Here is a 27,094-nt window from a genome sequence, read left to right as displayed (position 1 = left end):
GAAGCTGCATCAAGACATTTTAACAAGCTACATCACACTGCAGCACCCAAGAACTACAAAAAGCAGAAGAAAAATATTCATGCAACTTTTAAAAATGGGTACCCAATAAACACAATCCACCAATTCCTCAGAAACAAACCCAAACAAGCAGACAGTGCAACCAAAAACTACAGCTACATTACCTTACACCAAAGGCATATCAGAAATGACTTCTAGACTACACAGACCCCTTGACATCATGAGAGCACACAAATCTACCACAAACACTTAAACAGCGACTAATGAACCTAAAGGATCCAACAGATACCACCAGTAAAACTAATGTCATTTACAAGGTACCAAGTAAGAACCAAAAAGAAAAACACTACATCAGACAAACTAGCAGGAAGCTTCCCACCAGGATACATGATCAATTGGCCACCAAAAGATACGACCCATTATCACTAATTGCTACATATACAAAGAACACCACTGACTGGGACAACACATCCTAGGACAGGCAAAACAAAGACATGCATGAGAAGAATTCTTAATTAGACCAAAATCTCAGGTAATTTTGTGCATGTGGATTCAAGTTCCACCATCTGTCATGGCAGAATCTGAATTCAAAAATCTGGAATTAGAAATCTGATAATGGAGGATAACCATGAAACCATTGACGACTATCAGGAAAGACTCATCTTGTTCACTAATCACATTTAAGGAAGTGGCCATCCCTACCTAGTTTGGCTTACATGTAACATTCTAAACTGCCCTCTGGGAAATAAAGAGCTGAAAATGTGTTGCTGGAAAAGCGCAGGTCAGGCAGCATCCAAGGAGCAGGAGAATCGACGTTTCGGGCATGAGCCCTTCTTCAGGAAAGGCTCATGCGCGAAACGTCGATTCTCCTGCTCCTTGGATGCTGCTTGACCTGCTGTGCTTTTCCAGCAACATTTTCTCAGTTCTGATCTCCAGCATCTGCAGTCCTCACTTACTCTGGGAAATAAATACAGTCCTACCCAGAAACACTCAGATCTCAAACTAATTTTTAAAAAGTCAAACACCAAGGCATGTGTAGCAGCTCTACTCTTGTTCTGTTCATTCTTTCCATTCTTTCCAGTGATTCTACACCTGCCATTTGACCCCAACTCCCAAAAGTAGTGTAATGAGGAACATTTAAAAATTGGTTGAAACCTCACTAGTCAATTACTATGCCAGCTCAGAACACCATTTCCCATGAGTTCCACCTCCTGACTCATGGTAGTGCTTCGCCCACTGATGGGTACAACTGAAACCAAACCCCTTCATCCTGGAGCTGCAGGATGACAAGCTTCAACTATCTTGGCTCTCAATCTGCACTCCCAATATTCCTGACCAAGTGCCATGAGTGAATTGGTTCAGATTAATGGATGGATTGGGAAGTAACATTTTACCATACTTTCCTCAAACATTTCATTTTTATGCTGTAACATTTCTATACACAATTAAAGTTTTTGTACAGCACTTCACAATGCTGCTTTGTCAGTGTGTTTTGGGTTCAAGCAATAAAATAGGGTATTATTGCCAGAATTCAGGAAGCCTTGGTTTAGGATATCCTGGAATTTTAAAAGATTCAACGCAAACCCTTGACGCAATATAACACTTGTGTTTAGTTTATTCTGTGGTGGTCCACACTTTCTTCAATTTAAACATAGTAACTTACTTGCCTTTTCCACTCCCACAATTTACTTTTCTAAAAACAAAATGGTCATACAAAACAATGGTCAAATCACCCCTGCTGAAAAATCAAAATTGTTAATTTTCTGTACCATTATCCATCTTAAAGCACAGAACTAATACCTTGTGTAAAAAAGTAATTTCCCTTTCCAATCAGCAATAGCACCAGATCTCTCCCAAAATTTGATACATGAAGAATGCCTGTACTGCATCACCTAATACAACCGTTCTCTCTGCAGTGAGAAATAAGTCTTCATTTCAATTTAATTCTGCAATATAGATAAGTGCATGTGGGCATCAAAAGACAACTAAAGACCAACCTGCCTGAACATGTAGTCTTCACTTTAACCAGTTTTCAACTACAAAAACAAAGTTTAATACAAACGCAAATCTGCATCATGTGGTTACTTCCCATGAGGTAACAGAAGGAAGATAGATTCTCCTTTACTCAATGGCCATTACAAATCTAGTCTTCATTTAAAAACAGTAGGGAAGCTTGCAAATTAAAATGTATGCTCATGCAAAGACTGAACTCCTGAGGACAAAAAACATTCCTAGAGCTTACCATCTACAGTCACCTCAAACTGAAAGAAAAAAAAAATGTAGAAAGGTGATTGTAATGCCAAATTTTTGACTGAATCCACCCACCCACAGCTAAGTTCCTGGAAACAACAGAAAATAAAAACAAATTATGAACTAACTAGAAGCCTCCGAAATTCTGTGTTAAATCAGATGTCAAAGTAGAACTTGGCTTGTCTCAAGGTCCTGGAACTCCAGTGAGCCCAATAGAAAACGAGGTAGAGAATGACAGCTTCCATCTTTGGCTGGACTAACATCTGTCAACTTTTTAAAATCCAAACATGAGCAAAATAGCACAAACAAGTTCTTTAAAGACAATTTAAAGTATTAGTGCTTTGGATTACAGATTAAATTGGATATTTAACACTTCACCACATTAAATATATGACACTTGAAGTATTCTAAAAAATTCATTCTCCCACAATTTTCTTTGGCACAGGATAGAAGCTGACCATTCTTACATAGCCCAGAGGATCCGAAGACCCACCAAATTCAGAATTTTTTAAAAAATCACAATCAAGCCAAGTAGTGGAGTTTCATTCTCCCACATTACACAAACGTGGCTGCAGTGCTACAAGAGGGCAAGTGGCCAACTAGTAAAAGCTAGCAAGCTAGATCACAAAGCAATATTTTGATTCCATAGTAACCAAGGTAAAAGGGTGAATCCATGTTCTTTTCAGGGAAAAACTCTGGAGAAAATTAAGGATTCTCCCCACTCCCAATGGTGCCAGGCAGCCAAAATCTCCAGATCCAAGAATGGCTCACATGTAGAGTAAAATTGCTTTTCCGCATTACAAGAGCGACTTGCTACTTGGGAGGAACCTGCTAATCAAGATGGCAACTTGTTCATCAAACAGCATCATGCTTTGAATTCAAACAATAGGGGGAAACAGAAGTATAAAGAAAAGGAACAAATTCTGCACTCTGGATCAGACCAGATTGAACATCCTGCCTCATGTCTAAAGATCGGAGTTGAGAACTGAACTATTCAAACCAGAGGGTGGCCTACAGCAGAGATTCACAGGCTTGAGTAAATGTTATTCTTGAATCGAAGGAGAGCCAATATTTGCCACAATCTCAACTCTTTACTAAACCATTAAAATTATAACCAAAATCAGTCACAAGGAAGAGTAAACATGCACACAATATTGGTGTCAGTCTGTTGCAAAAAAGTAGAGGAAGGACAAACATCATTTCAAGTCCTCCAATTACAAGATAATGGAGTTGCCCCATATGTAAGAAACAAAAATAAAAACTTATTCAAACTATAGACCTATGCAACTAGAATGCAGGAATGTCAAGCTCCAAGTCAACAGTAATCAGACAAAAATATTTAAGTGACTCACAGGAGTATTTTATTGTCCATCCTTAGTTGGCCTTCAAAAGGCAGCGACGAGCTCCCTTCTTGGATCGCTGCAGTCCACATGCTGCAGGTGGACTCACACTGCCGTAAGGGAGAGAATTCCAAGATCTTGACCCAGCAACACAGAAGGAATGGCAGTATATTTCCAGGTCAGGATGGTGACTGGCTTGGAGGGGAACTTGAAGGGGTGGTGTTCCTATGTACGAGGGGAGACCCCTCAGATAAAAGACGAGGTGTTGGTTGGAGGAAGTAGAGGATCAACTCCGGTGCCGTCTAGAATCGGCTGATTGGGACATGTTCAAACAGTCCAAAAGGTACCTTGAATGAGTATGCCACCACCACAGACTTTATTAGCAACCGTGCGGAGGACTGCATACCAAGGAAGTCAATCCAGGTGTTTCCCAACAGGAAACCCGGGACGAATCAGGACATACAGAATCTGCTAAAGCCAGGTGAGGGGCCTTCAGATCAGGAGACTCACTCAAATATAAAAGGAACCCAAGTATGACCTTCGCAGAGCTATTAAGACAGCCAAGGACCAATACCAAGCCAAACTAGAGACCCAAACAGACACCCGGCGATGATGGCAAGGACTGAATGACATCACTGGTTCTAATAAAGACGTGCAAGATAGCAGACGATGACACAGCCCTCCCAGATCATCTCAATGCCTTCTATGTTCACTGAGCAGAACTTTGGCAGAGTAACACCTATCCTGACAAGTCCTGACAAACCTCGCCCAACAGTCACTGCAGATGTCAGTTCAGTTTTCCTTCATGTGAATTCAAGGAAAGCAGTGGGACAGACGAAGTACCAGGCCGTGCATTCAGAATGCGCAGATCAACTGACAGAGGTCTTCTCGGACATTTTTAACTTCTCCCTGCAGCAGGCCACAGTCCCTGCCTGTTTCAGGAGGGCCAACATCATCCCTGTGCCTAAGAAGGCTCATGAAGCATGTCTCCACGACTACCGCCCAGTGGCCCTAACCTCAGTGGTCATGGTATTAATCAACTCCAACCTCCCTGTTACTCTTGACTAACTCCACTTTGCCTATTGGATCAACAGATCCACGTCAATGCCATATCACTTGCCCTTCACTCCACCCTAGAACATCTTGACACCAAGAACAGCTACGTAAGAATCCTACTCATTGAAGGGTGAACCGTAGTCAACACTATCTCCTCAAAACTGATTACTAAACTGAGTAATCTCGGACTATGCCCTGCTCTCTGCAACTGGATCCTCACTTTCCTGACCCACAGGCCTCAGGTGATGATTGGGGACAATATTTCATCCACACTAACAACAATGGAGCCCCCCAGGGGCATACACTCAGTCCCCTACTGTACTCACTGTATACCCATGACTACATCACCAAATACCAGTTAGAGAGTGGTATCTCGTCCTGGACAATAACTAAGGCCAACCTCCCATCTATAGAATCAGTCTACCAGACCCACTATTAAGGAAAGGCCGCCAGCGTTCTCAAAGATCCATCCCACCCCGGTAATGCTTTTCTACAACCTCTATCGGGACGAAGGTACAGAAACCTGAACACGCACCAGCCAGTTTCGAAACAGTTTCTGCCCTACCGTTGTTAGAATATAATTGGATTCTTTTCGCATTTGCCTGTACCTGTGTTTTTGTTTTGCTGCCATTTACTTATACACTGATCCTTTTGCAGGTGGCATGGTGGCTCAGTGGTTAGCACTGCTGCCTCATAGCACCAAGGGCCCAGGTTCTATTCCAGCCTCAGATGACTGTGTGGAGTTTGCACATTCTCCCGGTGTGTGTGGGTTTCCTCCCACAGTCCAAAGGTGTGCAGATCAGGTGAGTTGTCCATGCTAAATTGCCCATAGTGTTAGGTGCATTAATCAGAGGGAAATGGGACTGGGTGGGTTACTCTTCGGAGGGTCGGTGTGGACTGGTTGGGCCAAAGGGCCTGTTTCCACAATGTAGGGAATCTAATCGAGTCTACATATCTATACTACTTAACTATGTGATCTGCCTGTATTGCTTGGAAGACAAAGCTTTTCACTGTGCCTCAGTACACGTGAGGAATTCAATTCAATCTCTGTTGCCCTTGTCCTTCGAGATGGGTTCATGGATTTGGAAGGTGCTAGCTGAGGATTTCTGGTGAATATTTGTAGATGGTATACACTGCTGCTATTGAGGGACGGTGTGGGTGATGAGTGTTTGTGGACACTATGCCAATCAAGCAGTCTTAATCCAGATAGTATGAAACCTCTTCCATGTTGTCAGAGCTGCACTAATCCAGAAAAGTGCAGTGCGCCTCATCACACTTCTGAAGTGAGCCTTTAGATGGCAGGCAGGCTTTAGGGAGTCAGTCATACAATATGGAAACAGACCCTTCAGCTCAACACATCAGCACCAACCAGATATCCCAATGTGAACTAGCTCCATTTGCCAACATTGGCCCTGATCACACTAAACCCTTTCTGTTCACATACCCATCCAGATGTCTTTTACATGTTACTTGTGCATGCCTCCACAACTTTCTCTTGCAGATTGTTCCATACACATTAGGATCTTTTGCATGAAAAGTTATCCCTCAGATCCTCCTTAAATCTTTGCCCTCTCATCTTAAACCTATGCCGTCTAATTCGTGAGGCCTCTTCTGGAGTATGGTATTCAATTCTGGCTGTCCTGTTATATGAAGGATACTAAGCTGAAGAGGATTCAGAAAAACATTTACCACAATGTTGCCAGGAATGGAAGGTTTGAGATATAAAAATAGACAGGAAAGACTGACATTTCACTGAAACCTAGTAGGTTGAGGGATGCCAAGATGACAAGAGTCTTTTACCTAGGATGGGGAATTCAAAACTAGGGGGCATTTTAAGGAGAAAGGAGTAAGATTTTTTGAAAAGGACGGAGGGGTAATATTGTTTTTTATAAAATGATTTGTGTGTGGAATGAACTGCCAAGAGAAAGTGGTACAGTAATGTTTAAGAGACATTTGGATAAGTTCAGGTGCAGGAAGGGTTTGGAGGGATATGGGCCGAGCACAAGCAGATGGGACTAGTCAAATTTGGGAATGTAGTCAGCATGGACTGGTTGGACCAAACAGCCCATTTCCATGCTGTATGAAAGCATGAAGGTAACTCAGCAATGACTGACTCTAAGTGAATTACTCACCACAGTATTCCTAAACTGTGACATTACAGCTAATCCTAATCATCCTGACGATAGGTTGAAAATACCTAGCAAAGTATCCTAACAATTCCAATCATGCAACACCTCATCACATCAAAACATCAAAATGTTTTCTATAATTATGCTGCAGCCCCAGCCATGCTGCACAAAGCTCTACAAACAGCAATGAGATGAATAGCCAGCTAACTGTGGCACTGGTTGTGAAAAGAATGTCAGAAGATAGCACATCATGTTCAAAGAGCATCACGGTCTTTATCAGCCACCTGAACGTTAGAGGATCATTATTTGCAATGAGTTGCACCACTCAGTAAGCAAAAAACAATTAAGCACTTCCATCAACACTGGAAGCCATAACCTTCACAGTTAAAATCTTAGTAGCACCTTTGCCACCTTTGTTTAATATTGGCCTCTCAGAAGTGTGGAAGATCCTACCACATTACTGTGAAACATCAGCTTGATTTCCAACATACCAAAAACTAAGTTTTTTTTTTAAAAAATGTAAAATTTCTTTTTCTGAAAAAACACTTGGGAGTTTTAAATTTTAAGGTCATTATAAATATACAAAGACTTTACATATGGTGTGCAAACATTTTGTACAGGAAAGTTACTATTTTGAAAGGGGGTGGAACAATTTTATATACACAGCTGAGCTGAAGAAAGTGTTGATCTAATGTTTCAGCTGTACTGACAAATTTGGAATTCCACTGGTTTTGTATGAAATCCAATGAACACAACAGAGTCCTCACTTAAGAGTTATATATTCTGAACAGAAGCACACATTGCTGGTGATATTCTAGTTATCAATAAGATAATCCTCAAACTGTTCTATAATTGAATACAAAAAACTTCAGAGCTAACTTCAGAATTAAAACAGATGGATACAAATTAGATATAGAATGAGCAAAAACAGAGGTGCTGCCTTTGTACACCCCATGATATCTGCTTTGTGCACAATGCAGTTTTACATTTATTCCATGCATGTCCTTTATGGCATAGTCCTCAGTAGCAGGAATTTTGATCCTCATTTTGTATCAAACATACACAACTAGTCTGCAAAGCTCAAATGCAGTTTAATTGCACGTAATTTAAATGATGTTTGTTATTTTCTCCAGAAGTTGGGCTTGAGGATAAGGGGATGGAGAATAATCAAAACATGCAGCACAAATGAACAAGGGTCAGAGTGTGGTGCTGGAAAAGCACAGCAGGTCAGACATCATAGGAGCAGGACAGTAGATGTTTTGAACAAAAGCCCTTCATCAAGAATATAGCTGAGCCTCGAAGGAATGGTGAGATAAATGGGGCCTATCCACTCAAATATCAAGCATCTGCAGTCTTCACTTTCACCACAAAATGAATAACCATGGCCAAAGGAGCTTCAATAGTCCAATGACTGTCATCAAATTAAAGTAAATGTATTTAAGAATCAGCCTCCAGGAAAGTCTCAGTTTCCTTCTCGCATTATAAAGTTGGTAAGCAAATTCCATCAGTAGAGGGGGCACCTCTTGAAATTTCACCCAATCCCTGTGAACAGCAGCCATTTATCAGCAACTTTCATTTTCATAATTAGAACCTCTGGACTACACAACTTTAGCAGGAGAAAAATCACCCCAAATTCCCCTGTCTCCAAATTAACAACATCTTCAGCAAAAGAAAATGGAAAAGATTTTAAAAATAGAAATTCTGGCCTCACTACTTTTTGCTCAAAATCTCTGCCCCATGTTCTCAGTTATTCAACTTAACACTCTAGCTGAAGACCACTAACTCAATTCAGTGTTTGAATAAAATCGAGGGCCTTTTGATTATTCCTAACATATCTAAAGGATGTGGAATGTCCTTAAAGCATCAATAACAGCAACAGGAAATGGAATTCTGCCAAATGTAGCATTAAATAAAATATATTTTGTATGCAGGAACAATTAAACAAAAAGAAATGCAACACTGCTACAAATGCAGTCACTTCTACAAGCCCAGCAGTTTCTCACCTCCACTGGGATTTCAGAAAGATTAAATTGATCTAGACTCAATGAGTTGAGGTTTGCAGACGCTGTACCATGTATTGTACAATTAAATCAGGAGGATCTTTTAATGCTCTATATAAATTTAGTTAAAACCTTCCTAAAAACTTCCATTAATTTTTAATGGATTCAGTGGTAACTAAAAAGGTACTATGTAAAGTCCCGCAAACATTACTTAGCAAGGACAATGCAAGAAAAACATTTGTAGACTGAAGTTACAGTGCAGAATTTGAAAAGGGACAAGAGAACAGAAGAATTGACAGTTGATGGCTCAGACTAGTGTAGAGGTAGGAAGAGGAATGCACAGGAGACCTAGCTTGGCAGACAAAGGTCACAGGTTTAAAAGGAAGCTGCAGAGGTAGACTCAAGAAAAGCTGCAGTGAGATTTGTAAAGCAGGACAAGGACTTTAAATTCAAACACCTGGGGTCCAAACTGGGACAGAGCACACAGATAAAGGGAAAGCAGCATCTTAGAAAAGGGCATTAATAGATCCAGACAAGCTGAAGCATGTGTATGATCGAGTTCGGAGAAAAGCACAGAAGAAAATCGTCTGATGGTAAGAGGTGTGAACGAGAGTTTTGCTGACAATGGGAAAGAATGAGAGATAAAAAAAGGTGGAAGATGAAAGCACTGTCAAGAAAAGGATTGGGAAAAAACACCAAAGCTTGCACAGGACCTTGCACCAAACAATTACTTTGAGTTGTGTTTCAATTCTAACACTTAAAAATGCTTTTAAACCACTTTATACGTACACAAGGGTTTTTGGGAACAAAAAAGTTGGACAAGACAGATAATATACAGCCGTATATTCATTCCAATTTTAAGACTTAAGCTTCATTCCCCTCACACCCCGCCAAATATAGTTAACAAGCACAGGAAGTGCGCACTTATCACAATTTAGACAAACCCACTGTTAATCACCTCTCAGGTTAGGACCACATCCAACAACTGTCAGTTATGTAATACCAGTATCCACCAACCAGCATATTCCATACTCAATTTGCCAATACAGTAAAAATCATGTACAACAATTCAAGCAAAAGATGTTCATCTGGCAAGGAGAGAAATTGCTTTTAAAGTACAAATTACGGTCTAACCATACACGCACCCACAGGACAAAGACTTCCCTAGTTTTCTTTTTAATTTTTTCAGATGACGTAGATGTTTCTCTGTACAGCAACAGCATTCTTCCATTTGAAGAAAAGCTACTGGTTCATAGCAGTGACAAATTTACATATTTAGTTTTCGAGAGGAAGTACCAGAAGTCATCAGTCCTTGCAGTTCACATCTACTTGTCAGTGCTTGACTGCCTTCTATAAGACCAACCCAGTTTTCTACACCACATTAAAAAGTTTAAGCAAATTTTTATCTTTTTACACTGGCAACACTGCACTAACTAATGTCATAAAAATTACTACAAAGTGACTTTCCAAGTAAAGAGTTGATACCGGTTAACCTGCACTATACAGGCATTTTGAACCCAAACACATTTGAATCCAACATTTTGCTCAGACCCTTAAAAGGAGACTCAAACTTCATTACAAGTTAATGAGGCAGAGATTGTTGAATTCAAATAATATTAGCTTAAAAATGTGTTGCTGGAAAAGCGTAGGTCAGGCAGCATCCAAGGTGAAGGAGATTCCTGAAGGGCTTATGCCCGAAACGTCGATTCTCCTTCTCCTTGGATGCTGCCTGACCTGCTGCGCTTTTCCAGCGACACATTTTTAAGCTCTGATCTCCAACATCTGCAGTCCTCATTTTCTCCTAGTTCAAATAATATTAAACAATTACAGCAGAGTATCAAGAGTCCTGCATACTACTGCAAGGTAAAATAGACTGAAAACAATACAAATGAAGATTCAATTGAGAAGTGTTAAATACTACATATCACCAGTACTTCAGCCTAAACATTCAAAAAAGCAGAATTAGACTACACGGCCAATTGAGTCTGCTCTGCCATTCGATCATGGTCAATATGCTCCTCACCCCCATTTTCCTGCTTTCTCTCCATATCCTTTTAACCCATTACCAATTAAAAATTTGAAACTCAATTTACTCACTGATCCAGCATCCACCACACTTTGCAGTAGCAAATTCTACAGATTCACAACCCTTTGAGAACCGGTTTCTCACCTCGTAGATTTGCTACCCCTTACCCTAAGGCTATTGCCTCTTGTCTCACAATGCCCCACAAGAGGAAGCATCCACTCCACATCTATATTATCCACACTTTTTATCATTATGAATACCTCAATTTGATCTGCTCTCATTTCTTCTAAATTCCAGAGAGTAAAGGCCTAAACTGGGACACACTTCTATAAGTTCCTTGTACACAAAGACAAAATGTTTAGTCATTTGCCAGATAATGTCCAAGTTCAGGTCCACATCAAAGATTTCACTCACCATAACCCTTACTGAAATCCTACAACATAACCAAGAACTAAAACATGTTTTCTCCCCACTTCTAAAATTCAAAATTTCTACTGTTCACCTCAAGAAGGGAGCCATGTTTTACAAAGGACTAAAGGGAAACTTCTATCACAAGGGGATCCTAAAAAACATTACAGAACAAGGAAGGAGAGTCAAGAACCAATCAGCAAACACTTACCACAGGTAAGAGCAACTGTTTATAACAAGCCACACCTTTTAAAGGATCTAATTCTGTAATCTGTTGTGCTGAGCTCTTATTATAAATGTAATGGGGAATACCAGTAAGAACATCAGCTATAAAATTCTTGCTCCAAATGCTGTGGCTTTCAGAAATCAAAGGAGGGTTGGAAAGATCACAAACCAAGCAGGTGCTTGCAAGTCCAAAGTTCATTTCTGGTAGATTTCAGTATTTTACTAACTTTGTAGGTCCCATCTATTTCAGGTTTTCAGACTTTATATTTATCTATGCCCTATCGCCAAGTAGCACAAGTTGAAGTCTCCCGTCACATTGACTGGGCAGTTAATAAAATACAGACTTCAAATTTACCGAGGGCACAACTTTCCCTTCATGTAAATAATGGAAGTTGTCTATACATCTCTGGATTCATTTCTGCAGTAATGGTAGTGGTCTGCATTCAAGAGGCCCATTTGATTAACTAATTGTATCAATTAAAACAAGTACTTTAGATACATTGAAAGAATTTAAAAGCAGAATAAAACAGAGCAATAAAACATGTTACTTTTACAAAAACAAAATCAGAAGCAAATACCCTGAAAAACAAATCTGAAAAGCAAAAGAACAGAATTGAACCTTGGAAGTAGGGGGATGTAAAGAGTTTTAGTGATTAGTTCTGATGAACAGGGCCTCCTGAACACTAACTCAAGTGCCTCTCTGTCAAATTATTTCCATAATTTGCTGTCTATCATTAACTTCACTAAGCCCGTCAGCCACACTTAAAATAGATTTGCATGCTGTGGCAATTTACACCAGGTTGCTTCGACGCCCATGAAGGTTGGATTCCCAGTGACGAGTGTGCAAGAATCATTTATGCCACTCAGCACTAGAAAGGTGGATCTACAATGGAAAAGAAAACTGGATCATCAAGTGTACTGCCCAGATGAGAGTTGCATTTGGTGTAAATGGCAGGGGGGGGGGGGAAAGAAAGCTGGTAACTTTTCAACTGAGCCTAACCAAACATGCCAGTATGAAATCAATTTGAATCAAACACCCACCACCGTGTCCCATCTTACTCCACCCAGTGCACAGCTTGGCTTTTTTTTAAACACTTTAAGCAGACACAGGGAGAAAGTTATACAGGTTCACCATTTGATTATTCAGTTTCTACACTGAAATTGAACAGATTCTGACGCGGATTTTACTGTTGCTGCCTAACACAACCCACACTCAGGCTGCTGTCAGCCCAGCCACAGCAGGGAGCCCTGGGGCCCTCAGCTCCAGCCCAGATATACTCTCAGCCTGGGGACGAGGGGCCTAGTTCCCTCCAGGCCCGGGGAGGGGAGGCTAGGCAGCTCGAACAGCGCACACACACCCGCTACCCAGGGGCTGGGGGGAAGTGGAGGCTCCGCACTGCTCCCCGCCCTGAGCCGCAAGGGCCTGCGGCTGGGGACGGGCCTCGGCGTCTCCGGGAAAGGGCCGCTCCCCTCCCCTCCCCTCCCCTCCCCTCACTGCCCCCTTCACCCCCTCCCTCAGGTGTCTCCCCAGACCCTTTTACCCTCACCCCAACATGCCGCACCCCCCTCACCATCTCCCCTCCCCCCCGTCCCTCATCTCCCTCACTCCTTCCCCTCGCCTCACTCCCTTCCTTCCTCTCTCTTCCCCCGCCATTCACTCTCTCCCTCACTCACTCACTCCTTTCCTCCCTCACTCACCCTCCGTTCCGTTCCCCCTCTCCCTGTCGGTCTCGCTCTCCCTCCGGGTCTCTCCGCCGCCGCCGCTCCGCCTGAAACCGCTCGAGCTGCTCCCTCCAACGTCACGGGCGGCCTCGCTCTGGCGCCTTAAAAAGGAAACACCTCTTAAAGGGGCGACGGCCGCGACTGCGGGCCCACCGGCACCGCCCCCACACCCAGCCCCAGAAGGCCAGAGCGCCTCGAAATGCCGAGAACCCCCCCCCCCCCCCCCCCAAAAAAAAGACTGACGCACCATCCCCCTCACTACCCCCGCCACCCCAGGTATAGCGATACTCAAATATACTGTAGCACCACCCAAAATACTGACATGGCTCCAACAGATGGCCCCCCAAAGTGCAGCCACATCCCAAAATACTTCAATACCTCCACTAAATGCACTCATAGGCAGTCATAGCACAGAAGGAGACCATTCAGCCCATTGTGTCTGCACCAATCAAAAAATGTTGGGACTAGGTTAGGTTAGGATATCTGGTCAGTATGGACGAATTGGACCGAAGTGTCTGTTTCCATGCTGTACATCTCTATGATTCTATGACTCTATGCCTACACTAATCTCATTTTCCTGTAAACTATGATCCATAGAGTCATAGAGTGGTACAGCACCTTTCGGTCTAACTCATAGCCCCATTTGGCAGCATTTGGCCCATATCCCTCTAAACCCTTCATATTCATGTAAAAGTACACATGACAATAAACTTCTATAAATATTCATGTGCCCATCCAGATGCCTTTTAAATGTTGTAATTGTACCAGCCTCCACCACTGAGTTCCACAATTCCACCACCCACTATGTCAGAAAAATTCTACTCAACTCTCCTCTTAGCCTTTTACCGATTACATCTATGCCCCTTGGTTATTGTCCCAACATCTATCTGAAAAGTTACCTTCCTGTCCCTATGCCCCTGTGCATTGCCTATGTCCCTGATAATCTTATATACCTCTATCAGGTTCCCTCTCAACCTTTGCTGCTCTGAAGAAAAGCCTTTCCAATCTTTCCTCATAGTTCAGACCCTCTAGCTTAGTCAGCACCCTAGTAAATCTCCCCCGTACCCTCACACATGCAATCACTTCCTTCCTATAATGCGGTAATCAGAACTGCACATAGTACTCCAGCTGCATTTTATGCAGTTCCTTGTTCCTGCATTCAATGCCTCAACTAATGAAGAAAAATAGCCCATTATGCCTCTCAGACACCTTATCTACTTGTCCCGACATCTTCAGGGATGTGTGAATATGCAAGGCAAGGCTGCTGTGATCTTTAATATTTTCAAGGGTTACTAACCTTGCATTGTTAACCCTCCCCAAATGCACTCGCTCACACTTTTCCTCATTGAATTTCATTAGCCACTGCTCTGTCCACCTGACCCAGTCCATCAATATCCTCCTGCAGTTTACAACTTGCGTCCTCATTGTTTACAATCTTAATAACTTTCATTACAAACCTCTTGATCATTAATTCAAATCATTAATGTACCCCACAAACAACAAGGGTCCCAGCACTGAGTCCTTTGGAAGCTCACTGGAAACTGGTTTCCAGTCACAGAAACATCCATGTACCATCACCCTCTACTTCCTGATGCTCAGCCAGCTCTCAATCCAATGTGTCACCATGTCTCTGATCCCATGGGCTCTTACTTTCTTGACAGGGCTCCTAATAGGGACCTTCTCAAAAGTCTTGCTAAAGTCCATATAGACCGCATCAAATGCATTACCTTCATCAACACCCCAGAAAATTCAATTATGTTTGTCAACAGAACCTTCCCTTAACAGATCCATGCTGACTATTCTTGACTAATCCATGTCTCTCAAAGTGCAGATAAATTCCATCCTTCACAATTCTTTGTAATAACTGCCCCACCACCATGATGAGAGTGAATGGCCTGTAGTCTCCTGGTTTGTCCCTTCCTCCCTTTTCAGTACTGGGACAATATTAGCAGTTCTCCAGTCCTCTAGTACCTCATCTGTGGCCAACAAGGATATGAAAATTACTCTCAGGGCCCTGATATCTGTTACCTTTGATCCCTCGACAGCTTGGGATCTGTTTCAAATAGACTTGAGAATGTATCTATCCGCAAAGCTACTAAATGTGTCAGTACTTCCTCTCACTCTTCCTCTCTTCTCTTAAATTTTTTCTAATACTTCAAAATCCTTCACTCTGATGTCTACACCTGTATCATCCTTTTCCATTGTGAAGATTGATGCAAAGAATTCACCAAAGACTGTGCCCACATCTTCCAAGACCACACTCAGATTACCTCCTCACAATGGACCATACTCTTTACTTATTTTCTGTCTATAAAACCATGAGAAATAGGAACAGGAGTAGGCCATTCAGCCCCTCAAGCCTTCACTGCCATTCAATCAGATCATGGCTAATCCAGCATTCATCACGTCCACTTTCCAACGTTTTCCCCAAAACCCTAGATTCTCTTGCTGTTGCTATTTATATATTTTTTAAAAAGCCCTTTAGATTTTCCTTTATTCTAACTGCCAGTGCTTTCTCATTAATTCTCTTTGCTCCCCTCATTTCCTTTGTAAGAACCCCCCCTGCACATTTTAATATCCTCCAGGTATCCTGCCGTATTGAGCCCAGGGCACCTGCTACACGCTTCACTTTTTTTTCATAATCCTAAACTTTATGACTCTTCTTACCCAGGGTTCTCCAGTTTTAGTCCCACACTTTCTCTTTACAAGCCCTGTACTTCTGCTGTTTGAATATCTTCCACCGCTCTAACAGTTTTACCTGTAAATGGCTGCTGTCAGTCGACTTGGGCCCAGTTGTATCTTATCTCAGTAAACTTAGCTTTATCCAGTTTATAAGTTTCCTTCTTGATCCATCCTTCTCCTTTTCCAAAAGTATCATACATGTAACTAAATTATTTCCAAAAGTTCCCCAGGTTGATGAGCCTTCCACTCACGCCCACAATATTAGGTCCTTTTCCTTGTTGGGCTACCTTGTACTGTTTAGAAAAGTAATCCTGGATACAGTGTAAGAATTTTATTCCCTCCCTGCCTTGAATACTGAAACCATACAGACCTCTTTATAAAATACCTTGCGCTGCTCTCAATCTGCTACATGTTGCTGAAGCTCTCAGGCTTGGCCATTGTAAAGCACACACTGAATTGGATTAAGTGCATCTACAAGCTGACATCAGGGATGAGAGCTGACACCAAGTTAACACTTTACACAATCACCAGCACCACATGTTCACAGCTATATTAATCTAGCTCCTGATGTTAACGTGGTTTACATAGTGACTTACAGATAATCAGCCTGGTAAGGGATTGCAAGTGGAAGAACTGAAAGGTTAGCACATGAACAATGTGTGTGTGTAGACGACTGTGCAGTTATTTGTTCTGTCTGGTGGAAGATAAGGACCATATAATACAATGCACAGAAGAGGGAAATTATTCCTTGGTACCTGGCCCTCAAACTAATAAAATCAAAAACAAATGTCATCTTTCACTTTTACTGTTCTGGTGAGCTTCCTATCTACAATATGTTGCTGTTCATTACATAAAGTTCATAAGAAGTAGGAAAGGGAGTAGGCCATTCAACCCCTCAAGCCTGCTTCACCATTCAATAGGATCATAGCTGATCCTTGCATCCACTTTCCTGCCCTTTCCCTGTAACCCTTGATTCCCCAACTGATCAAGAATCTATCTGTCACAGCCTTAAACATACACAAGGACTCTTTTCCACAGCTCTGAAAGGCAAGGAGTTCCTAAGACTCACAATCACCCTCACCTCAGTCTTATACTGGCATTACTTTGTGACCACAATTGAAAAATGGGGTTGCAAAGGGCTTTAGGAGGTCTTTCATTCTTACTTCGTTTTTGGAATGTGAACAACATTGGGTGAGTCGCCATTTATTGCCCATCCCTCATTGCCCTTGAGACAATTATAATGCAACACTGTCTTCAACCACTGAAGTCCATGCAGTTTAGGTATAGATGTATTCACTTATAAGTACATTTTCCTGCAGCACTTTGATACAAATGGTTGCTGTCTCTGCCATCTCAGACAGCAATCAAGTATAAGTTGCATTGCTGTAGTCCTTACCAGGTAAGGATAGCAGATTTCTTTCCTTAGAGGTCAAAGTTGATCCAGAAAAACTGTACGAGAAACCAATAAATTCATGATCATTATTACGTAGTCTGCTCGTTTATCCCAAACTAGTTAATAAGTTGAATTTGAATTCCCTCCATTTACCATGATGGAATTTGAATTCCCTCCATTTACCATGATGGAATTTGAATTCATGTTGACAGAGTCTTTGTCAGGCTGTTGGATTACGAAGCCAGTAATATTTACAAATAAATTAACTGAATTGGATGACAGCAGTGCTTGCTCGAAATGGAAAGCATTCTACTATCCACTTTTTCCCTCATTCTTTCATGAGATGTCAACTTTGCTTGCTCAGCCATTTCAGAGGATAGTTAGGGGTCAAATACACTGCTAGTAAACTGGAATCACATGTAGGCCAGATCAGGTGAGAACGGGAGATTTCTTTTTGAAAATCCATTAGTGAAGCAGATGGAATTTGAAAACTGGCAGTCTCTAGTACTGAGATGGCAGCAGTTTAGAATTCTGTTGATCACACTTTCCTTATGTTTCTTTACTTGTCTCATTGGATCTTGCATATGAAATATTTTGTAACTTAATTTATTCTTCCATCTATCCTATTGAAAATTTTCACTTCCCACCCTCACTATTTAACTTTAGACCCCATGAAATTAGGCTGTTTGGCCTGGCAAGCCTGCTCCACCATTCAATAAGATCAGGGCTGATCCAACATTCTTCATGTCCACTCTCTGGCATTTCCTTCATAACCTTAACTATCTCAAAACTTACTTTATCTCCAATCCTGGTTCTGATGGAAGTTCACAGAACCGCAAAATCAATCTTGTTTCTCTCTTCACTGTGCTGTCTGACCTGCTGAGTCTATGCAACATTTTTTGTTTTATTCTTTCCTTAGACAAAAAAAAAACACATTAGGCTGTGCACTTGGTGTGGTCTTATTACCATTCTTTACAATTGTAGTCACATTACTTTATTCTTACACATGCACTTCTTAGGGCTCAGAGACTCAGTTATGAAGTACAGGATTTTAATGTCTTGTTAAGACCCTGTCCAGGTATTAAATTTGGTGCCACTTGGTGATGTGAATCATAGAATCTTTACGATGTGGAAACAGGCCATTCCACCTAACCCAGATAACCCTGGAAACTGTGGGCAAGTTAACATGGCCGATCCATCTAACCTGCACATCTTTGGACTGTGGGAAGAAACCGGAACACTCGAAGGAAATCCACATGGAAACAGGGAGAATGTACAAACTCCACACCAATAGTTACTCAAGGGTGGAATTTAAACTGGGTTGCTGGTGCCATGAGGCAGCAGTGCTAACCACTGAGCCACCATGCTGCTGTGTGGTGGTGGCTATACTCTAGACCAGAACATTTAGATTCAAGCCTCACCTGCCACAGAGAGTGTCATGAAGGGTTTGTGTAAAAAAACAACGTTCTTTATACATTTCAATCCCTTGGGAACAAAAACAGATTACCATTTGCCATTTCTCTCTCCACAGATGCAACCCAACCAGCTGGGAGTTTGCAGCATCATTTGCCTTTCTAGTTGGATCTGCTCGCTAGCTTGCTGTGATTCATGTGTACAGCCACACAGATCTGTCAGAATACAGCTTCCGCTCCTGGGCATTAGTACCAGGTCCAACACAGATGAAGCTCATTCTATCAGCAAAACATGCCCAGTCTCAGAACGTGTTCAAAAACCCTAGGAATCCTCTTAGCTACACTTTGGTACTTTGCTTCTCCCTAACTCGTGGTGTCTTTAGTATCAGACATTATTGTGAGTTGACTACCCTCCAGGTCTCATCCTTTAATCTAGAATGTAAATCCTCAAGCTTCCTTGCAAGAGTTCTATCTTGCACCTTCCTGCCATTGATCACTATGTACCATAATTCCCAGCATACATTTTGCTATCTGCACCACTATGTCTCTTTAACCTGGCATCTGGGAGACAATAAATCATTTGGGACTGCCAGCCGCAGCTGCTAGAGTAGACTGCATATTCTCCTAATTATAGAATCTGTCACAATTTCCATGCTCCTAATTCCGTGGCTTGTCTCTCTTTACCTTTTCTTCGTTCATAACTCTTTGCTATAAAATGCTATGGTTTTAATCCTGCATAATTTGTAAAATTGCAATTCTGCTGCCTGTATCCTAACTTGATCCAAGGCCATCAGTGAGTGCTTGCAGAATGACATTTACCACCTGGTCCAGTTACACCTTGACTTTAATGCTGTAATGCTGCTCAGCCATGATCTAATTGACAGAATTACAAGTAATAATTAAGTTAGAAATGTGTAGATTTGCAGACCTGGGATGGATTTATATATATATATATATATATATACTCCATAGGGAACAGATTGAAGTCAGTACTGTAGTAAGAGAGATCTGGTTGTGTTATAGTGCACTACTGCCCAAGGTTGACTATTAATACTGCGAGTCTATAGCTAAAACAACCAAGGGTTCAGATTGTATCTCCTGGAACAATATTGATCACGTAAATGAGCCAGAGATAATTTTTATGTTCCACCTTTGTAACAGGTTTGAGGGTCTACTTTTATCCCTGTATTCCTATCCATGCTGTAGTATTCTTGCCTCTGAGACAGAAAAGAGTGGATTCAAGTCCCAGTCCAGATGTTAAGCATAGAACACCAGCAACACCGAAGCAGGCTGTACTGCTGAAGGTGTTATCTCTTGGATCAGATCTTTAACTGAAGCACCACCATGTCCCCTTTGGTGATATAAACAATGACATAACAACATTTTTGAAAAAGAGTAGGAGAGGATGGCCTGGTCAACACTTATCTTTCAAATAACATCTCGAAAACATATTACCACATTGCTATTTCTGTGAGCTTGCTGTCACACTTCCTACATTATCACAGTGACTACATTAAACTTGGCTATATAGCGCCTTTTGACACCCTGTGGTCATGAAAGGTGCTTAAAAATCAAGTTTTTCTTTTCCTTTAGTGTAGATGGCAGATAAGATCAATCTCATTGTGATGTTCTCCATGGTGAACTATTTATTTTCATATGGAACATGGACATTGCTGTCCACGCAGTCAATTGTTGACTGTCCACTGTTTCCCATGAACTAATTGGCTCCCTAGGCCATTTCAGAGTACAGGTAAGAGTCATTCACATGTTGTGGGTCTGGAGTCACACTTAGGTAAGATTTTCTTCCCTAAAGGACATCAGTGAACTGGATGAACTTCTGCAACATGATCACCATTTGATCACCACCTTCAGGATGGTAGGATTTGAACCCATCTTCCCAGAACACTAGCTCTCACTTTAAGATTACTAGGCCAATGGCATTAGCACTACAGCATTGCTTCCTCACAATAAATGACATGATAACATAATAAATAACAAATAACACAACCTAGCGGCATTTACTGCGGTCTCTAGGAAATTAATGCTTTCCTTGTGTGTAGTGGCATAAAGTTTACTGGAACAGTGAGGATTATTGGGGATATTGATGAATTCTACTGATTCTGATTCTGTGTCAGTCAGATACAGAACAAGAGAAGGTGAGGATTGCAGATGCTGGAGGTCAGAGTCGAGAGTGTGGTGCTGGAAAATCGATGTTTCGAACATAAGCCCTTCATCAGGAATGTGGGGGTGAGTAGTGGGGTCTTATGTCCAAAATGTCGATTCCCCTGCTCCTCAGATGCTACCTGACCTGCTGTGCTTTTCTAGTATCACACGTCTCGACACAAATGCAGAACATATTGTGAATAAGTGACTGCATCACTAAATGAAGCAGTTGGTGAGATGGAAGAATGAGTCTTCAAAAACAAAAAATAACCTCTAAAATTTGGGAAAACTGACGAGGAGTTCTTTGGAGATAACAAGTATATTGTAAAGAGTTAAAAATCACACAACACCAGGTTATAGTCCAACAGGTTTAATTGGAAGCACACTAGCTTTCGGAGCTTCCAATTAAATCTGTTGGACTATAACCTGGTGTTGTGTGATTTTTAACTTTGTACACCCCAGTCCAACACCGGCATCTCCAAATCAAGTGTATTGTAAGCCCTGATTCGTTGTCTCTAGGCTCACAGTAGTAATAGAATTTAGGTTAGGTAGATATTTGTGAAACTACCAGCCAGACTTGAGTCACAACCATTAGAAAGTAAGTGGAGAGAATTGTGAGTTAGCTAATGGTTGCCTTCTGTCAGACTGAAATGGCTGCAGGCTGATGATCCTTGAATAATAACATGGAGATAGAAGCCAAATGGCAAACATCCCCTTTCAAATATCTTTCTTGTTCATATTTATATCAAATCAAACAGATGTTCTGGAAAGACTGGAGTGGGAGGAAGTTGGTAGAGATCACCGATCAGCAGAAACCAATCTAAGAGAAGCATGCAGTAACCACAGAGCATATCCTGGCAAAGAAAATATCACATTTTTAGACACAGCGAAGAGACATTTCAGAAGCAACTTCAAAATGTATGTCAGGGGATGGGGACGGGGAATGAGGGGGGAACAGGAGAAATCAGGCTGGATGATGCAACTTGTCAGCTGCGGGCAGATCACTTTTAGGGTCACACTTTGAAAACAGATGCTGTTAATCGGAAAATATTCCTTTTATCAGTTAGTTGTAAGATTTCTTCATCAATTGCGTTTGGGGACTTTTTGTAGCAATCGCGCCACCCATAGCAAACAGAAAACTGTCTCCAATTCATGGAAATTCCACTATGAAAGACCACAGGATACCAGGGCAGTGAGATGGTTTGGTAAATGACACTCTGATGCAATCATGGGTGTTCCCTCGAGCTTCTAGCAGAATGCATTGTTGAGAATTCTCCCAGCTGGCCTGGGAGCACTTGGTGATGATTTGAAACCAAAATGAAACCACATTCATACTTCACCCGACAAAACGAGAAAGAAATCCGCAGCACAGCAGCACTATCCTTGATTAGGACAGAGTTTGGCTCCCCCATTCCTCACAGGGTTGTGAAATATGGGAGGTGACTATCCCCTGTTCAGATTCACACTTGATGAATGAAACTGTAAAGATCTTCTCTATGCTTTTCCCTTCCCCCATCAAAATGCAAATAGCCAGGTGAGGTGTTTAAGTTTGGCTTCCAAATACAACTCATCCTCTGCCCCGCAACTGATGTATAGGCATTTGCAATTTGATAAGAACAGGAAGTAAGCCATCTGTCCAAGTTAAGTGGATAAGCACTCAACACATTTCTTTTAACAAGAGTTGTCTGTCAACGTGTACTACTTCTCTGATACAATTAGAGAATGTTACAAATTGAGTAGGGAGCTGTCAAAGCAAAGGTTAAAAAAACCACACATTCATTGCTGTCCAAATTCTCTAATCCTTGAAAACCATAAAAAGAGCAATGCTAATATGACAAAGTATCATCTGTCAAATGCATTTAAGACCCCTGAAATGCACACAGGACAAGCTTAAGTCCAAACTCTGGTCAATATCAGAAGTGAATTATAAATAATATTCACAAATTCTCAGAGTACAATTGAGGTGATGGTGATGAGATCATAAAGTAAATGGGTGAACCAGTGTTATGATGGTAATACTAGTGGTTGATCACAGAATAAAATCTGACTTTGTAGACCACAAGTTTTAATTTTCAAGATATTAACAGAAAGAGACAAGGCCGATAAAGACAAACTGTTTCCACTGTTTGGGGATTCTACAGCTAGTGGGCAAAGACTAAATTTTAGGGCCAGACCATTCAGGAGACATGTTAGGAAGCAATCCTACATACAACAGGTAGTTGAGGTTTAAACCTCTCTTCCATAAACAACGGTAGATGCTGAATCACTTGTTAATTTTAAATCTAAGACAAATAAAAGCAGATATAGAGTTAGGCCACAGACCAGCCATGTTCTCATTGAATGAGACAAACATACTGCAATTACTGGGATCCAAGGTAGATAAGCGGGAGACTAGGAGGACATAGCAAGCCAGGTAGCCTCAGGAGGTGTTCTTTACATTGGAGAGACTGGACGCCTTCTCGCAGAGTGCTTTAGGGAACATCTCCGGGACACCCGCACCAATCAACCACACTGCAACATGGCCCAACATTTCAACCCCCCTTCCTCTCTGCTGAGGACATTCAGGTCCTGGGCCTCCTCCATTGCCACTCCCTCATCACCCGACGCCTTGAGGAAGAACGTCTCATCTTCCGCCTCAGAACACTTCAACCCCACTTCAATGCAGACTTCACCAGTTCCCTCATTTCCCCTCCCCCCACCTTACCCCAGTTCAAACCTTCCAGCTCAGCACCATCCTCATGACCTGCCCTACCTGCCAATCTTCCTTCCCACCTATCCGTTCCACTCTACTCCCTGACCTATCACCTTTATCTCCACCTCCATTCACCTACTGCACTCTTAGCTACTTTCTCCCCAGCCCCACCACCCTTCCATTTATCTCTCCACCCCAGAGGTTCATCCTGATGAAAGGCTCCTGCCCGAAACGTCAATTTTCCTGCTCCTCAGATGCTGCCAGACCTGCTGTGCTTTTCCAGCACCACTCTAATGTTGACTCTGATTCGAGCATCTGCAGTACCCACTTTCACCTCAGGAGGTGGAGAAGTCAACATTTCAGGTGTAATCGTTCTTCAGGAATGGGGGTGGGCATAAGGGGAGCTCCAGATTAAGGGGGAGTGGGGGAGGGTTTTGGGTGGGAAGAGGGGCGGGGTGGTGAGGTAGGGATAGGTAAACATGGGTAGAGGGTACAACCTGGTGCATCAATGGGAGAAATGAATCTGTTTGGTGGCTGGTGGGAAGAGTTGGTCAGAGGGATGGAAGGGAGGAGACGGAGCTAGAAAGGGAGTTGTGGGATAGGAAGGGAGATTATCTGAAATTGGAGAACTCAGTGTTGAGTCCTCCAGGCTCTAGGCTGCTCAGGCAGAAGATGAGGTGTTATTCCATAAATTTGCGGACTGATTTGCTGTGGCAATGGAGGAGGCCAAGGATGGTCATGTCGGAAAGTGAGTGGGAAGGGGAATTAAAATGGACACTAACTGGGAGGGCCGATCAGCCTCTGCGGGCCTAACTGAGATGCTCAGCGAAACGAGGAAATATTTGTCAGGTCTAGACAGGATAGATCGAGTGAATCCTTAGAAGTCTATAAAAGCAGTAGGAGTATACTTAAGAAAGAAATCAGGAGAGCAAAAAGGGCACATGAGATTGCTTTGGCAAATAGAGTTAAGGAGAATCCAAAGGGTTTTTACAAATACATTAAGGACAAAAGGGCAACTTGGGAGAGAATAGGTTCCCTCAAAGATCAGCAAGGCAGCCTTTGTGTGGAGCCACAGCAGATGAGGCAGGTAATAAACAAGTATTTTGCATCAGTATTTACTGTGGAAAAGGACATGGAAGATATAGAATGTAGGGAAATAGATGGTGACATCTTGAAAAATGTCCATATTGCAGAGGAGGAAGTGCTGGATGTCTTGAAACGCATAAAGGTGAATAAATCCCCAGGACCTGATCAGGTGTACCCTAGAACTCTGTGGGAAGCTAGGGGAATGATTGCTGGACCTCTTCCTGAGATATTTGTATCCTCGATAGTCACAGGTGAGGTGCTGGAAGACTGGAGATTGGCTAACGTGGTGCCACTGTTTAAGAAGGGTGGTAAGGACAAACCAGGGAATTATAGCCCAGTGAGCCTGACCTCCGTGGTGGGCAAGTTGTTGGAGGGAATTCTGAGGGACAGGATGTGCATGTATTTGGTAACGCAAGGAGTGATTAGGGATAATCAACATGGCTTTATGTGTGGGAAATCATGTCTCACAAACTTGATTGAGTTTTTTGAAGAAGTAACAAGGAGGATCGATGAGGGCAGCATGGTAGATGTGATCTATATGGACTTCAGTAAGGTGTTCAACAAGGTTCCCCATGGGAGACTGATTAGCAAGGTTAGATTTCATGGAATACAGGAAGAACTAGCCATTTGGATACAGAACAGGCTCAAAGGTAGAAGACAGAGGGTGGTGGTGGAGGGTTGTTTTTCAGACTGGAGGCCTGTGACCAGTGGAGTGCCACAAGGATCGGTGCTGGGTCCACTGATTTTTGTCATTTATATAAATGATTTGGATGTGAGCATAGCAGGTATAGTTAGTAAGTTTGTAGATGACACCAAAATTGAAGGTGTAGTGGACAGTGAAGAAGGTTACCTCAGATTACAACGGGATCTTGATCAGATGGGCCAATGGGCTGAGAAGTGGCAGATGGAGTTTAATTTAGACAAATGTGAGGTGCTGTATTTTGGAAACGCAAATCTTAGCAGGATTTATACCCTTTCTAGTAAGGTTCTGGGGACTGTTGCTGAACAAAGAGACCTTGGAGTGCAGGTTCATAGCTCCTTGAAAGTTGAGTCGCAGGTAGATAGGATAGTGAAGGCAGTGTTTGGTATGCTTTCCTTTATCAGTCAGAGTATTGAGTACAGGAGTTGGGAGGTCATGCTGCAGCTGTACAGGACACTGGTTAGGCCACTGTTGGAATATTGCATGCAATTCTGGTCTCCTTAGGGTTCAGAAAAGATTTACAAGGATGTTGCCAGCGTTGGAGGATTTGAGCTACAGGGAGAGACTGAACAGGCTGGGGCTGTTTTCCCTGGAGTGTCGGAGGCTGAGGGGTGACCTTATAGAGGTTTACAAAATTATGAGGGGCATGGATAGGATAAATAGACAAAGTCTTTCCCTGGGGTCGGGGAGTCCTGAACTAGAGGGCATAGGTTTAGGGTGAGAGGGGAAAGATATAAAAGAGACCTAAGGGGCAACTTTTTCATTTAGAGGGTAGTACGTCTATGGAATGAGCTGCCAGAGGAAGTGGCGGAGGCTGGTACAACTGCAACATTTAAAAGGCATCTGGATGGGTATATGAGTAGGAAGGGTTTGGAGGGATATGGGCCAGGTGCTGGCAGGTGGGACTAGATTGGGTAGGGATATCTGGCCGGCATGGATGATTTGGACCGAAGGGTCTGTTTCCGTACTGTCCATCTGTATGACTCTATGACTCTATGCCCTGAGTTTACATTTCGTCTTACCAATGTCGTGAACACCACATTGGGAGCACCGGATACAGAAAACTGGGTTGGAGAAGAGGCAGGTGATCCTCTGTCTCACCTGAAAGGACTGTTTGGGGTCCTGAATGGAGGTGGGGGAGGGATGTGCCAGCAAGTTTTGCATGTTTCCCGGTTGCAGGGGAAGGTACCATGAGATTTGAGGGTGTTGGTGGGGAGCGTAGAGTGAACCAAGAATTGTCAATGGGAACAATCCTTGCGGAAGGCAGAGAGGGGTGAGGAGGAGAAGATATCTTTGGTGCTGGGGTCTAGTTCGAGTTGGCAGAAGTGTTTAAGGATGATGCATTGGATGCAGAGACTGGTTGGGTGGTAGGTGAGGACAAGGGGGACCCTGTCTTTATTGGGATCAGAAGTGGGGGATGTCTGGAGCAGTGGAACGGGGAATGGAGGTGGTGACGAGGAGGGCTGTCTGGATGACAGACGGAGGGAAAGCACGTTGTTCAAAATAGGTGGAAATGTGGGATACTTGGGAGTGGAATGTCCAAGCAGATACAGCAGAGAGCGGCACAGTGGCACAGTGGTTAATACTGCTGCCTCACAGTGCCAGAGACCTGGGTTCAATTCCTGCCTCATGCGACTGACTGTGTGGAGTTTGCACATTCTCCTTGTGTCTGTGTGGGTTTCCCCCGGGTGCTCCGGTTTCCTCCCACAGTCCAAAAGCGTGCAGGTTAGGTGAATTGGCCATGCTAAATTGCCCGTAGTGTTAGGGGCAGGGGTAAATGTAGGGGAATGGG

General features: G+C 42.6%; 1 protein-coding gene across 2 annotated transcripts in view; it reads right to left on the bottom strand.

Annotated features, from left to right (window-relative positions):
* Positions 1–13,262, bottom strand: part of rap1aa (RAP1A, member of RAS oncogene family a) — a 126,711-nt gene extending 113,449 nt beyond the window's left edge. The window contains exon 1 of one of the 2 annotated variants that reach the window (XM_087973446.1): positions 13,151–13,262. The gene's annotated coding sequence lies outside the window, so the exon portion shown is untranslated. The remainder of the gene's footprint in view (positions 1–13,150) is intronic. The other variant, XM_087973447.1, reaches the window with a different exon arrangement.
* Between the last annotated feature and the right edge of the window lie 13,832 nt (positions 13,263–27,094).

This window comes from Chiloscyllium plagiosum, unplaced genomic scaffold (genome assembly GCF_037043375.1).
Source record: "Chiloscyllium plagiosum isolate Xiang-an unplaced genomic scaffold, Cpla_swu_hap1 HiC_scaffold_26, whole genome shotgun sequence".
Lineage (NCBI taxonomy): Eukaryota > Metazoa > Chordata > Chondrichthyes > Orectolobiformes > Hemiscylliidae > Chiloscyllium > Chiloscyllium plagiosum.
Note: the sequence above shows the minus strand (reverse complement) of the source record. Positions and strands in the feature narration are given on the sequence as shown.